Consider the following 14,934-nt stretch of genomic DNA (forward strand, 5'->3'; position numbering starts at 1 on the left):
ATGATCAACAACAAACTAAAAAGCCCTTCATTTTTACAGAATATGTGGGGGTTGGGTCTCATATAGTAAAAAACCCACTTAATTAATTCACCCTGACCTGAAAAATACTAAAGACACACTGAAAAGGCCAAGCTGTGAGGAAGAATGATAACTGGTGGCACAGGACCACGGCACAACAGCTGACCTGCTTGAAGGTTTAAAAGAAGAGGGGAACGAGAGGGTTGGTGCTCGTTTATTGTTGACTTTACTTATTGTCATCCAGTCTTTGTTCATATCAACCTATTCATGAGCATGTGGAGTTTGCTTGGAGAGGATCTTGGAAGTTGGCCGGAGTTAATGTCTGTCAGAACATAAAGGAAGATGACATTAGCAGCCCATCAAGGTCAAGGTTGGTGTTGGATGAGTTAAGCTTTACTGGAGGGGGTGGGGGCAAAATGCAACCAAAGACCCAGAGGACAGGATGCACACCGACAATGGGCCAATAACTGTGTGACAGTATGTCAGTCAGAGGCCACTCTCAGGAGGGTAGACTTGTCTACGTGCTAACATCTGTTCCACGAGCACAACATAATCCCTTTGTGTTTAAAATTCATGGCTTCCTCCCTGTGCACAAACTAAGGCCCTCTTTAGAGAATTTTCCCCGTCTTGTCAGTTGTTTAACTTCAGCTTCAAATCAGCTGCTTCGCATTTATTTGGCTTAAACAGATACATTTTCAGTTTTCAGATCTTCAGTTTTCTGTGAGGTAAAAATGAGTTCATGTAATGCAAATAAAGGGTTTTCTTATCTTGGTTATTCCATTTTCTTTTTGCATGTATGTGCTTTCCCTCTGTACTGCATATAGGACATTTTTTTGTTACTGTTTTTCTTTGTTTTTTAAATAACTGGGTAACACAATGGTGCTGTTGTATTACCATAATGAGAGTACAGCTTATTTGAAGTGTCATCAGAACAATAGTGGGCTAATCTCAATGGGAGCCAAGGCCAAGCAGAGATTTGGTGTGCATGTGAGGAGGTTTGGGGGGGTGGTGGTGCACACATGGCACTGGGGCGAGCCTAATCACAGGCTCACAGAAATCCTCACAAATAGGGAGGGGGGTTGGGGATGTCCCTGGGGTTACTCATTTAGGTTTGGTGGGCATTTAGCTCCAGCACAGCACGCCTTCATTTAAACATGAGGACCTTTTTTTTGTTCTCTCCTCCGTGCATACAAGGCTGAGATAGCCAAGGGAACGTCACCTTATAGCAACACCAACACACACTTCAGCTGGTTCATAATAAAATGAACAGTTTCATCCCTCCCATTTCCTTTCTCCTGGAGTTTCTGTGGATTACTCAGCTTTCCTATTGTTAAGCCAACCCCATGTAGGCACAACAGTGTGGCACTCCTTTCCTTTCCTGTGATCACTGGAAAGTCTATAATACACTGGTGTTCTTACAGGCCTGCAATCCAACCTCAACTCCCTGCACAGTATTGCAAATATATTGTGATGTCAGATGGATAAACATGATATGATGAATGAGAGTGAACCAAAGCATTAAAGCAGCCTGTTAGAAAAGCAAAACAGTGAGTAAAAACATGCTAAAAGGCTCCACGGAGAGGAGCTGTGGGACACTGGGGTTTTGATAGGGTTTCCCTTTAAATTTGGCACTGCAGGTGCTCCATTTGACATGAGCAACTAACATGAGCAAACATGAGCAAAATAAAAATGAATGATTGGTTATATCAGAAGTTGTTGCACCTGGCCGTCCCCAGAAACTACTGAAAACCTGGTGCTATGGAGCTTTTTCAGCTATCACCGCCAAATTATTATTATTGTTGTTGTTGTTGTGATTGTTTTATTGATTTGTCATGTGGTGTTTTGCGCATCAACCTGTTTGGATCGGTTGGACTGGATTGGAGAAGGCATTTGGCTGGTCTTGTGCCATTTTGCATCCCTAATCCTTTTCTAAAATTTACATTCATTTTTCCGTCGTGTAAAAACTGAGCTGTGGGAAATGTATAACACTTTATTCCACTTCGACAAAATACTTCTCTGAATTCTGGTAAAACTCTCATATCTTCGCCATAAAAGCTGTTTGCTATTTGTGTGTCTATTGTGCACAGTTAATAAAAACATAAATATATTGGGGAGGTACAACCGCCAGTGCGAAGGGATTAACTATGCCTAATGGACTAAAATTGGCTAAGTCTGGTGCAATAGGGAATACATTTAAATTTACAGCGGTCTTACGAACATAAATTGCTGAATGGCTTTTTAAATCTCCATTACTGAAAGTGGTTAATCTTGGGCTTACTCTGATACAGTGTTTTGTTTTTAATTGTCTCTTCCGCTGAGCAATAGTGGGTTTGGGCAGCAGAGAGCGCCTCTCTATTGGCTCCCAACAGCAGCAGTGGGAAATTCATCTGTCCCATCCGGCATCAGTGGAAGGTAGCGAAGAGGAGGAGGAAGCCGGCAGGAGGCGGGGAGTGTGAATGGATGGGACTCGCCGTGTGTGTGGAGTGTGGCACAGAAGGTTACTATGCCGAGCAGGCAGCAGCCTCTTCTCCTCCTGGACTTTTCAGCACGACCTCCTCATTTTAGCAAAAAGTCTCATTGTGAAGAAGCACCCGCTTTATATAAGGAGCGCGTTTTTTTGTCCTTTTAAACTGACCGGTGTGCGCTCAGACGCTCTGCGGACAGACAATAAGTAGGAGCGATCACATCATAACAAAAGAAATACGGTAAGAATGGTTTCATTTGTACGGGAACATCGCCGCTGAGAGCTGTTTTTTTTTTTCTGGAATAATCTAATGTAAACACAGTGTGAAGGGACCTGTAACAGGCTTTCTGGCTGACACACCGTTTGTTTTGTTTGTCTTGGATTGTCGGTATCTTGCGCTCATGTGACACCTGACAAGATGTTTGCTCTTCACCATATTCCAAGCCTGTAAATTATACACTTCATCACTTCTTTGAAAAACTATATTGTGTGGCAAAAGTTTAAAAATACAAATCTTATGACTATGACTGTGGATCCTGTGACTGCGCAACCCGCCTGCGTTTTCCGTGACTACTACTGACCGAGTGTCAGCTGGGTGTTGAACTGTTGACATGTCAACATGAGTGACTTGCCGGTGTGTTTATGACGTTGTCAATGATTAGTGTGTCCCAGTCAGTAACAATTGTGGTGCGCCATCAAGTCAGCATAAAACTGAACTCGTGAACTTTTTTTAAAAAATCTTTTGTTTTTTTTAAAGTCTTAAAGTACTCTGTGGTCAGCCGGTCATTCTCCTGTGTGTGAGTATCCTGTTTCCTGGCCAAAACAAACAATGGTTATTCAAGCACGTGATATCCTGTATGGGTCTCATATGAGTGTATTGTGTAAGTGTGTGGATGGTGAAAAACAAAAATACTTTAAACTGAGCCTCTCTATATAAGAAAAGAAGTCAAGGCAAGAGTTTCTCTTCTCTTAAAGTGGAATTCATTCGTGGTGATACAGCTCTGCCATGAGGAAACCCAGTGACAGGAAGTGTGTGAGTGATACAGAACAAAGGCTGCTGCTTTGTATAGGTGACTATATTGAAATTGTGCCTCATGAGTGCAACATATGCTGCCTGTCTTTCTCTTTTGACTCACATACAGAGGCAAACTGCAAAGGCAGCGCTGCTTTGTGTTGACTTTTAGTCTAGGATGTTCAGCTGCTTTTAATGGGGTCAGCACTTCTGATTCAATAAAGCTATTAACCGTCACAGAATATTCCAACGCTTGCCTCGGCACATAGGAGTCATTTGCCAATCAGAGTCCATTAACAGCCTTAACCACAGGGCCGGCTTTGAAAGGGTAAACAGTAATAAACACTGTGTCCAAGTCCACCTGTGCAGTGTGACCTAAGCTGCTGAAGTGTTCTCACCTCTCCTCACAGAACCTGCTTTGTGTTAAAAGTTGCTCATCAGCATTTTTTTCTTTCCCACGCATCTAATCATGCATAGGTTGGAATGATAACATTTGTCAGTTAGACTGATGTAATACAGTCACTATGCAGGTTCATGCAACCCAGCACTTTCAGCAAGCAGAGATCCTGCCAGACCGGTTCTGAGTGATGATGTCTTCCACACTGGGAGATCAAAATTACTATCAAAGGGTGCCATGTGACATGATGATGTAAACAGCAATTCTTCCAAATTTTATACAGAAGTATTGGTTTTCATTTATTTTACAATAATTCCTACTGTAGCAAGCTTGTGAAAACTTCTAAAAGCGGACATCAGGTATGTCAAGGGCACAAGATTCAGACAAAATATCATAAAACTAACTTAAAGGATGTAAAAGTGACATATTTAACAGAGCAGGTGTCATCTTAATCTTAACTTTAGTATCATTTAAGCACCAACAAAAATCTGCATTAGTGCATTAGTACTGTATTGACATGACATTTTGTTAACAGTTCAGAGGCACAGAATGCATTCTTCACTCATTGTAACTAAACCTGTGTAAATCCAATGCTTAGATAGCATTAGCTAACATAGTTTTACTGAAATGTTTAGCTGCTGCTGGCCATTTACAATTTGTAGCTACTTGTAAAGGAGCTACCAATTTGTGGTAGGTAGCATCAGTCAATACAAACTCTAGCAGAATCTCTAAATGTGTTTATGCTAACTTTGTTTTCTCCCTCTGTTAAAAGCGACAAATCACTTTCATCCTGTCATCCTGTTTCCTTCTCTCACCCCAACCAGTTGCAGCAGATGGCCCCGCCCCTCCCTGAGCCTGGCTCTGCCGGAGGTTTCTTCCTGTTAAAAGGGAGTTTTTCCTTCCCACTGTCACCAAAGTGCTTGCTCATAGGGGGTCATATGATTATTGTTTTGTTTTTTTTCTCTGTATGTATTATTGTAGGGTCTACCTTACAATATAAAGTGCCTTGAGGTGACTGTTGTTGTGATTGGCGCTATATAAATAAAATTGAATTTAATTGAATTAAATCACACAAGAGTCTCTTGTGTGATTTGTGTTCAGATATTTCTTTTAAATTTAAGGAAGCTTGCACTCGTGGCTTTAAAATGCATTGTTTTGTGCATCTCCTCATTTCCTTTAATTGCTACTGCATGAGGGACTTCTGGAGTCTCAATGACTGCATTAACGGGAAATGAGTGAAACTGAATTCTTAATTTGTAAAACGAGAGTTAGCTTTACAGAAATTCCAAACATAAAATAGATGTTGCCCTTTGATCATCTGACAGTGTTCAAGTGTTGGGTCAAAAAGATTTCTCATAACTAAAGCAAAAAAATTATGTTGATTAGACCCTTTCGGAGTGCTTGAGGCCTAATTAGTCAGTCGCTGGAATGTTTTTCAGTTCTGTGTTTGTGGGTCATCAGTAATCTATATTCACAGTGGAAATCTATTCAGATCACCAGACCCCAGGACATCTGAATGAAGAGGTCATGCGGATGTTTAGTGAAAATATTTAGTCCTAAATGTTTTATCACTAATGTGTCAGTCCTCCAGTGTTTGCAGTAAATGACTGTAGTTCTTTCCATAACATAATCACCGAAAAGTTGTGTCAACAGGAATCTGTTCCTCATTGGTAGTGAAACAGCTAGGCGGTGTGCAGACATCTCTTTTCCTTTCAGAAAGGACATCCTGAGTAAAACAAAGAGTCTGGACCACAGTTTCACATTCAAATCACAGACACTGGGAAATTTCCCACTTTCATTGCCATTTTCAAAATTTGCAGTACCAAAAATGCCACATGTGTACAGTGATAGTTTTCACTTGGTTGCTGAGGGATGCGGTCCTTTAATGGGGTGTGCTCACACTCTGTGTGTTTATTTCCCTTCAGAATAAAGCAGAAAACACTTGCATCAACCTTGGAGAGTGGATCTGAGCTGGGTTTGGTATTCCTCTGGGAGTCTGTTTCCATATCATTTAGATAAAAGAGACTGCATTAAAACAAGCTCCAATCTGTTTAAGGGCAGACGCTTCCCAGTTTGTGGACAAATTCCCCCCCAAAATGTATCATTCAAGACCACCTCCTTATGAATTATTTAAAGGATGGACACAAGGTTATATTCACAGGTTACCCACGCGTATCAGTGGCTACTGAACCAGGCACAGAATAAAAGGGTAAAATTTGTGGTAAAATAAATCACAGTTTCAACTGTGCATGGCTATACCAGCATAAGTGTGTTCAAATTGTGCGAAACAGGCAGTTGGTGACCATCTTGATAACAAAGCTGGTCCACTTCAGAAGACTTTTGCACAGTATAGCACAGCCCACCTTTTTTTAAAAAATTTAAATCTTTATTAGATATTGCTATATAATGTTTGTTTGTTTTTTTACACACAGCTAATGTATGTACACTCCACTCCCAGTTCAAACTCCCAGTTAAGTCCAAAAACTAGCTGTGATGCATTACATTCAAACTCCTGCTTTCTGGGTGACGCTGCTGTCTTGTCAGTTTTTCTACTTCCTCATTTGGCAAGATGTTTATCTGGAGCAAATCCTGCAGGCTGTAGGGGAGCCCAGTGAGTTGACAATGACAACAAGGGGTCCCAACAAAGTATCAGTATCTGAAGAGATAGGGTGACAAGGTGCTGTTAATTAGGCACCTGAAATGTTGCAGTATCACTAAAGTGTCAGTGAATACAAGCCAAAAATCCCATCTTGCATTTGTCTACTTGTATCACCAAAAGTGTTATTAATCCATTTATGGTTATATTTCTGCACCCGTTTAAGGGTCATGAAAGGATACTGCTCAGGATCTAAGGTTGTCCACTCCACTGTTTGGTGTCACAGTCCAGTGGTTTATACATCCACCGTCAGCCTCTTCCTCTTCCCTCTAACGTTTCTTTGTTACATGCTTTGTTTATCCAAAGAAAGTCATTGCCTGTGACCACAATCGAGCCAGCGATAACGTTTGTCAACCTTGTGTAATTCGGAGAATAACTGAGGGTGTACAGAAGAAGCAGTTTCAGTAATACTTGTTTCTATTGCTGCAAAACCCTGTCGTGGAATTATTATTATTTTTACTATGATTCCAACAGCAAGCGGGTCAGTAATGTTCCCATTTATTCCAGAGGATGAACAGTAAAACCCACATAAATGTGTTCGGGCATAACCGGTGCCCTTAATAAAGCTTCCAGGGAGATGCATAAGCTAGAGGGGACTCACTCATTTTATCACAAATGTGGGAAATTATGAAGCAGTGGATACCAGTTTATGTGACTTCATCTGATTATTTTTAAAGAAAAAAGCATTGTTGTTAATTTGAGCCAGATACAAACACATACACTCAAAGTAATGATTCTTCATCCTAATTCTAAAATGCAAAATGCAACTGAAATATATAAAAATCAAAGATTTATTTATTCAAATAATTAATAATGAAAGAAAATCTGAATGTATGCCAATTAAGTACATTTCATTTGACCTGATTAGATTGTACTTGTGTAATGAAATGAGTTAAAGTCAGATATTTATCATTATTATTATTATTATTAATTTATTTTGAGTGTATAGACCAGGGATGTCAACCTCATGTTACAATGTAGGCCACATACAGCCACTCTGATCTTAACTACATGTTAAATGAGTAAAATCGCAGAAAAAAGTCACAATGGTTCATTCCACAGGCTGTAGGAAAGTCTGTGCAATGAACTATCAGGACTTTTTTTAAAAATATAACGTTTTTGTTCATTTATCTTTTATTTAATTACTTGGTGGAGTATGAATGGCAATGGGAGTGAACAGTCTTTATCAACAGGAAATCGTTGCACTCCTTCACGTTTTCTAAAGCTGTTCAGTGTGCTGAATTAGAGTCTTTGTCGGGCCAATTCTGGCCCCCAGGCCTTATGTTTGACACCCCTGGTATAGACAGACACAGGCATTTGAGTGACACGTTTGTATCAGGATAGGCAAATAACCATTTTTAAACAATGTCTCTCCAACGACTTACATTTACTGGTTTTCCCAACTATCTGTATTCTTAAGACTTCTTGAATCATAATACTGTGTACTGCTGCTCAGGTGTGCAGTTGAGATGTGGATCTTCTAGCAGACCTGAGCAGAGGAGCGCCTTCCTCCTTGCAGTTTCAGCCACATCCTCGGGCATTTAAGGGAACCTTGAACCCAACAGCTCGGTGCACAGTTCCGCTCCAGAACTGAACACCCCTGTTTCTGTTCTTCCTCCTCCTCCTCATCATCGTCTGTTTTTCAGACTAGAATATAACTGCTGTGAGGCTGAGAAAATGAAAATAACAACAAAGCAAAGCCCTCCACCACCTTTCTTTCTATCTGTGCTGCTGCTGTCGGCTTGCCCGGGAGGTTTTTTTTGGAGAGATGGAGGGGAGTGACTCTCCCTGAAATGATGCCGCTTGTACGCCTCTCTCTATCTATTCAACAATCCCTCTCCTGTAATCATTCCCCATTTCTCCATATTTCACTCCTGAATACACACTACACCCAGATTACACATTAGGAGAGCTGCGAGGTGGTGATGTAAAGGCGGGTGCTTAAAAGCCTGAATGGTAATGTTCAGAATGAGAGTCCCTGCCCGGCAAATGTGTGTAAGGTAAAGGCGGAGGGATGGACGGAAAGGGCCTGAGTTGCTATTATTATCCTCTCAGGCACAAATGGAGAGGTACATGGTGGTGGAGCTGGAAAAAAAAAGCAACCGTGCTTCCAAAGCAGACATACCCCACAGCTTCATACCCACAATGATCAATACTCCTCAGCTCTTAAAACCCCATGTGAGTGTTTCACACATTTAGTGCCAGAAGGGTTAGAGGCATGTTAAAGACACACACTGGAGACTTCTGTGAATATGTGATGCCCTCATAACTCCTCACAAAGTAATTTCCTGCTGAATTGGCTTGATTTTTTTTCCAAATCATATCTCTATAAATTAATTTTGTGTGCGTCTGTGGCCGTACAGAGTGTATATATTGATGGCTGGATACTGCAGGTACTCGCTCACTAGAGCGTAGCATTCATCGTTAATAGAGGGGTTACCTGAGCTTCCTCTTGTACTGGGTTAATAGTGGAAAGCAACGCCCCCACTCCAGCTACTACACATACACACACTAGCTGCTCACAGTTCGTGTCCCCTGCAGTTTAGAAAGACAGAAATCATCCAGCTGCGGTCACCTTCACCATGGCAGCTTGGGATGAGGGGAGGAACTGGAGGAGTTGGGGCAAAGGGGGTGGGGGGTGGGTTAGAGGGATCTGCGGGAAGTAATTATCACCTGCCCCGTGGACCGAAAACGAGCATCCTGCTGGTTTACTCAGACACATCAGACTGAACTCTCAGACATGGATGAGCGTCTGCATTTTAGCTCTAACATGCAGGAAAGATTCAGGAGTGTGACACAATGACAAGGAAACTGTGTCATAGGGGGAAAACCTGTAATTCAATAGAAAAAATACGACTTTGATCTAGAGGGGTTTTTTTCAAGGTTGCATTGTGTTCCTAAGAGCCTTGTGTACTGGGTTTGTACAACACGAGAGTATCCTTTAACCTACTTTATACTATTGTATCAAGCAACAAGCAACAAGTTGAGGTCTTCCCTCAGCAATGTTACCCGCAGAATCAGACCTGAACTAGAAATAAATGATGTCAGGACAGCATTTGATGACACTTTACACTGGACTTGGATGGAAAGCTGATATGGGGATTTTGTGCAGGGCCCAGTTATAACAGGTGTCGAGCACACCGGGAAGAAAGATGACACTTGGTGTCCTCAGGGGCAGGTGGTGGTTGTCATAGTGGGGAAGATGATCAGTGGTGTTAAAATTTGTGTGGTTACATTTAAATGGTTTTCCAGAATGGGCTTCTGAATATCATCAAAATTAATCACATTACATTTTAGGCATGCCAGAAATACAAGACATTTGGTAGTTTGTGGTAGTACCAGTAGAACTGCATGAGTCTCGATATCAAACCAAAATTTATATCCCATGTACTTAATAAAAAAAAAAAAAAAAAAAAAAAAAAGTAGACCGGGTACTGTACTGTAGCATTAGCAATTTTAGCGTCATTACGCTAACTTTTAATGTTAGTCATTACAAACATTTTAGCGTATGGAACGTAGCAGATTTCATAGGGGCAACGCTAGCTGTCAATATGGTAAAGTGTATTTCCAGATAACATAAGCAGGATAATACTTTGGATGTGGTTGAATACTGGACTGAATTTGTTAAAAAGATCTAGATTCCTATCTTTTAGGCATTTCGTTAGACTAAAGTGTTTCCTGCCTTAAACCAGTGGTTCCCAAAGTGTGGGGCCCGCCCCCTAGGGGGGGCGCAGAGCTATTGCAGGGGGGGCGCGGCATGAAAAGGGAAAAAAAACAAAAACAAAAACAAGGCTTGGACAATATAGCACGGGGCGCCCACACAAACGCAAAGCAGGAGATGAAGCATTGCTGAATATGTTTCCAAACCAACTTCATTCTAAGCCAAAGACTAGAAAATATGGTGAAGCATATCTTCCCTTTGGTTTCACCTACACAAGTGCTGAGGTAGGTCTCCTGCAGAATTAGTTTTCCCTGCACCGAGCAGCTGGGCTGTTCAAATCACGGACAAACAGTATCCCACAGTTGTTTATGTTTTTGAACCCATTTTGTAGAGGTTTTTTTTGAAAAATGTATTGATAGCAATGTTGAACATTATTACACAGGAAAAAAAACAACTACATGTAAAATAATTACACCGTGATGCCTCTGCCTTTCTAAATGCAGGGACAGTAATGGCCTGTATATGTAAGCGTGTAAAACCTGCAGAGTCAGATTAATATGGGCAGAAATCTGTGCCATCAGAAATTGAATTTGAATAAGTTAAATTTGAATTTGAATTGCCCGGATTGAATCTGAATTGTAACTTGAATGAAAGCTTTTGAAAACTGAATTTGAATTAGTCTAATTTGAAATTGAATTTATGGTTTGAAAATGAATTGATTTGCTTTGAAACTGCATTTTATCCTTTAAAAATTCAGCTCTCGAATAATTTCACATTCACTTCTCACCATTCAGTTTCAGTTCTACAATTCAATTTCAGTTCCAAAATTCAGTTTTTGGGACTTACATCCGGTTCGGTTCAAGCGCAGATTAATAGAACTACAGACTGATAGCGTTACTGACGGGAATCTACAGCGCCTGGAGCTGAATTAAGACTTCAGAAGTCATTCGTCATGTCGAATGACCAGCGGATAAACTCTCAGGTTGGTAATAAATGTATTACATGTATAAGAACAAGCGTCATGTTAACAAATGATCGCCCGTACAGTAACCTTTATGCTTATTGTATCTGCTAGCTAAAAACGCTAATTTAGCGTAGTTTGCCCTGGATTCAGCTTTGACAAACAAATATGATCGACTGTTTCTAGTAGAAATCCAAAGTTGTCATCTTGTACCCTGTCAGAGCCCTGTATGCTTGCAGAGACCCCTACAGTAGGGAAACATGCAAAACGCTGTCCAAACCTTTGTATTTGAGCTTTATTTATGTCTTACACAGCATCCCAACTCTTTAGCTAACTTAATAACTTTAGCTAAAGTGAATAGTTAGTCTAATTCATTAGTGCAGCGTTACTGGATCACCTCTGTTTGAAGCAATATAATAATATATATAACCATCACTGAAACAGCAAACTTTATAAATAAACAAACAACACTTCTCATTCTCTAAACGTTTGGCCACAGCTGTAAATTACACTATCAGTGCTTGTTCACTCTTGACAATAATTACATTTCTAAATTCTCTTTGTGCATTTACAGGTAAACAATATCTAATATTTTATCTAAATGACTGCTTTGTCTTTGAAAAGGTGAAGAGCCTGAGGCCGGTGACAGTCCAGTTCTACTCTAAGTACATCCTTACGGTGGCTCACAGGACAAGGCCACATTCCTGTCCTGCCAGAAGAGAAGAGAAACTTCAGAGTCTTCATGAAGTTCAACCACACCTGTCATATGGAATATGACAGGGGTCTCAAACTCCAGTCCTCGAGGGCTGGTGTCATGCAACTTTTCCATGCCCTCGAGGACTGGAGTTTGAGACCCCTGCTGTATGGTGTTCATGCAGTTTTCTACCCCACAGTTACAGCATGTCTGACTGCCTGTTCAGCATATGCAAAAATATATGATGAGTTTAAGCATGTGATGACAAAGGCCTTCCATTATGGTGTTTGTCATCACATGTCACAGACATCTGGATGATCATTTGGAATAAACAAAAAAACAAAAAACTTGTTACTTCATCTTTTATCTTTATTATTGTTATTATTGTTCTTATTTTACATTTTTCATTGTTAGGCATTGGGTTTATTTGTAGTAGTCCTTTCCAGCTTCTCTCCCTCTTCCATATTACTGTGTCAGCTTGTCAGCATCTATTTGGGTTTGGGAGTGGAACAGGAAGTAAGGAACAGAAAGTGCCATTTAAACCAGGAGAGGTTCTTATATTTCAGAAGGGATTAATTCAAAAGAAATGACCTCAATGCCATATTTTATTTAGGAACCCTAGAGAGCACTTTGCAAAATAACACATTCTTATAATTTCACCCTCAGATGAGCCAAGCTACGACTGTCAGGGAAGGTGATGTAGGTACAGAGCATGTGAGAGTGGTTAAGTTAATGTCTCTTGTCTAGATGAAGGCACAGGAGGGATCAATGGCAAGGCGTAGAGATTCAGTATCTTCAGTCTTCAGTGGACACTCCATTTCTGGCACAAAACACCTGTAAAAGATGGTCGATTTAGGAGGTGACCCGACAACTTCAGCCTGTCAAACATAGCAATGGAGCAGTATGTTTTAAAAAAACAACTAATAAGCATGCACTCAGTACGCTAAGAATTATTATGGTAGTTAAACACAGTGATAGTTGTATATCATATTATATCACTTCAAACAGAGGTGATCCAGTAACGCTGCACTAATGAATAAGACTAACTATTCACTTTAGCTAAAGTTATTAAGTTAGCTAAAGAGTTGGGATGCTGTGTAAGACATAAATAAAGCTCAAATACAAAGGTTTGGACACCGTTTTGCATGTTTCCTTACTGTAGGGGTCTCTGCAAGCATACAGGGCTCTGACAGGGTACAAGATGACAACTTTGGAATTCTACTAGAAACAGTCGATCATATTTGTTTGTCAAAGCTGAATCCAGGGCAAACTACGCTAAATTAGCGTTTTTAGCTAGCAGCTACAATAAGCATAAAGGTTACTGTACGGCTATCAATTGTTAACATGACGCTTGTTCTTATACATGTAATACATTTATTACCAACCTGAGAGTTTATCCGCTGGTCATTCGACATGACGAATGACTTCTGAAGTCTTAATTCAGCTCAAGACGCTGTAGATTCCCGTCAGTAACGCTATCAGTCTGTAGTTCTATTAATCTGCGCTTGAACCGGAACCGGATGTAAGTCCCAAAAAACTGAATTTTGGAACTGAAATTGAATTGTAGAACTGAAACTGAATGGTGAGAAGTGAATGTGAAATTATTCGAGAGCTGAATTTTTAAAGGATAAAATGCAGTTTCAAAGCAAATCAATTCATTTTCAAACCATAAATTCAATTTCAAATTAGACTAATTCAAATTCAGTTTTCAAAAGCTTTCATTCAAGTTACAATTCAGATTCAATCTGAGCAATTCAAATTCAAATTTAACTTATTCAAATTCAATTTCTGATGGCACAGATTTCTGCCCATAGGGGATTAACAGTATTTTGTCTCTATCTGCCATTCTGCAATTCATCTCATGTAAACAATAACGTGGCGCACAGTGTGACGTGAAAAAGCCACATACCTTTGACATTGCGTGACAAACTCTGTATTCCTTGTCCACAGGTAAACGCAAAAAAAAGGAGTTTTAAAAAAATCTCCGTTCTCGGTGATTCGATACGCCGTTTACATGTGCCCGAAACAGCTGCGCGTTCAAAAATACCCGTGTAGGTGCGGACGGAGCGTAAAAGAGTTGGTAGTTTATTTTCTTACTACCTGTAATTTATTGCAGATTATTTGTATTTGCTTAATTGTTTAATAAATGTTTGAGGTGTGAAATAAACCGCAATGGAGCAAAATATGGGTGTGTGTGGTTGAAGGATGTGTTTGTGCGTGTGCGTGCGCGCGTGCACGCGCGGGGGTCGGGGGGCGCGAACATTTTTCTTGTTAAACAAGGGGGGCCCAGTAAAAAAAGTTTGGGAACCACTGCCTTAAACAATGATTTGGATGTTGCCATGTGTGAATCAGTTGTCATTGTCAACCTCTGGCTCCAGATCACACCCGACTCTTTCTTATCAACTTGTTGGGGCAGAGCTGTCAGTGCAGCTACTTTAGTTGCATCTTCCACATGTTGTTTTTCCTGTGCCAGCGAGCACCATTCTTCTTCTTCAGTTGTGCAAGGAAATACTAGAACACCTGTAGGCATATGCAGAGGTTAAAGTGGGATTTGGCAGGTGGAAGAAATTTGGGTGTAGAAGGAAAATAATTAGTTAGAAATAAATCGCATAATAATGGATTTTGCTTTTTATACAGCCAACTGAATTCAACAAGATATAAACAGAAGATTTAAATTTCTAGTTTATAAAATTTCACTTGCAGTCCTCACCTTTGGAAATCTCTCATCTTCCTCTCTTGTCCTGTGCTTCTCTCTCAGTCACACTTTAACATTCTGCCACTTAGAAAAACCTTGCTCCGTTTACATTTGCTGCTCTTCTGTTCTATTAGCATATTGCTAAAGTACTGTGACCGCAACTTCACATCTGCCCCTTGAATGCATCACAGTGACGATGAGGGAAAGGGGATGTTTTGAAGATGTAAGCAGGCTGTGTCCTTATTTTCTTATTACTGAGTAAATATCACCATGGCATCAGATGTAAAGGCATGAGAGATTAACTCATTTGACAGTATGAATTAACCTGCCCATCACATTTAATCGCTCATTAACTGAAGGTGCCAGAATGTCATTC

At 40.4% G+C, this 14,934-nt stretch overlaps 1 protein-coding gene across 2 annotated transcripts in view; it reads left to right on the plus strand.

Moving 5' to 3' along the window:
• The first annotated feature begins 2,517 nt into the window (after window positions 1-2,517).
• Window positions 2,518-14,934, plus strand: part of frmd4ba (FERM domain containing 4Ba) — a 47,307-nt gene continuing 34,890 nt past the window's right edge. Inside the window, exon 1 of one of the 2 annotated variants that reach the window (XM_031731777.2) lies at window positions 2,518-2,723. The gene's annotated coding sequence lies outside the window, so the exon portion shown is untranslated. The remainder of the gene's footprint in view (window positions 2,724-14,934) is intronic. The other variant, XM_031731778.2, reaches the window with a different exon arrangement.

This window comes from Oreochromis aureus, linkage group 5 (genome assembly GCF_013358895.1).
Source record: "Oreochromis aureus strain Israel breed Guangdong linkage group 5, ZZ_aureus, whole genome shotgun sequence".
Classification (NCBI taxonomy): domain Eukaryota; kingdom Metazoa; phylum Chordata; class Actinopteri; order Cichliformes; family Cichlidae; genus Oreochromis; species Oreochromis aureus.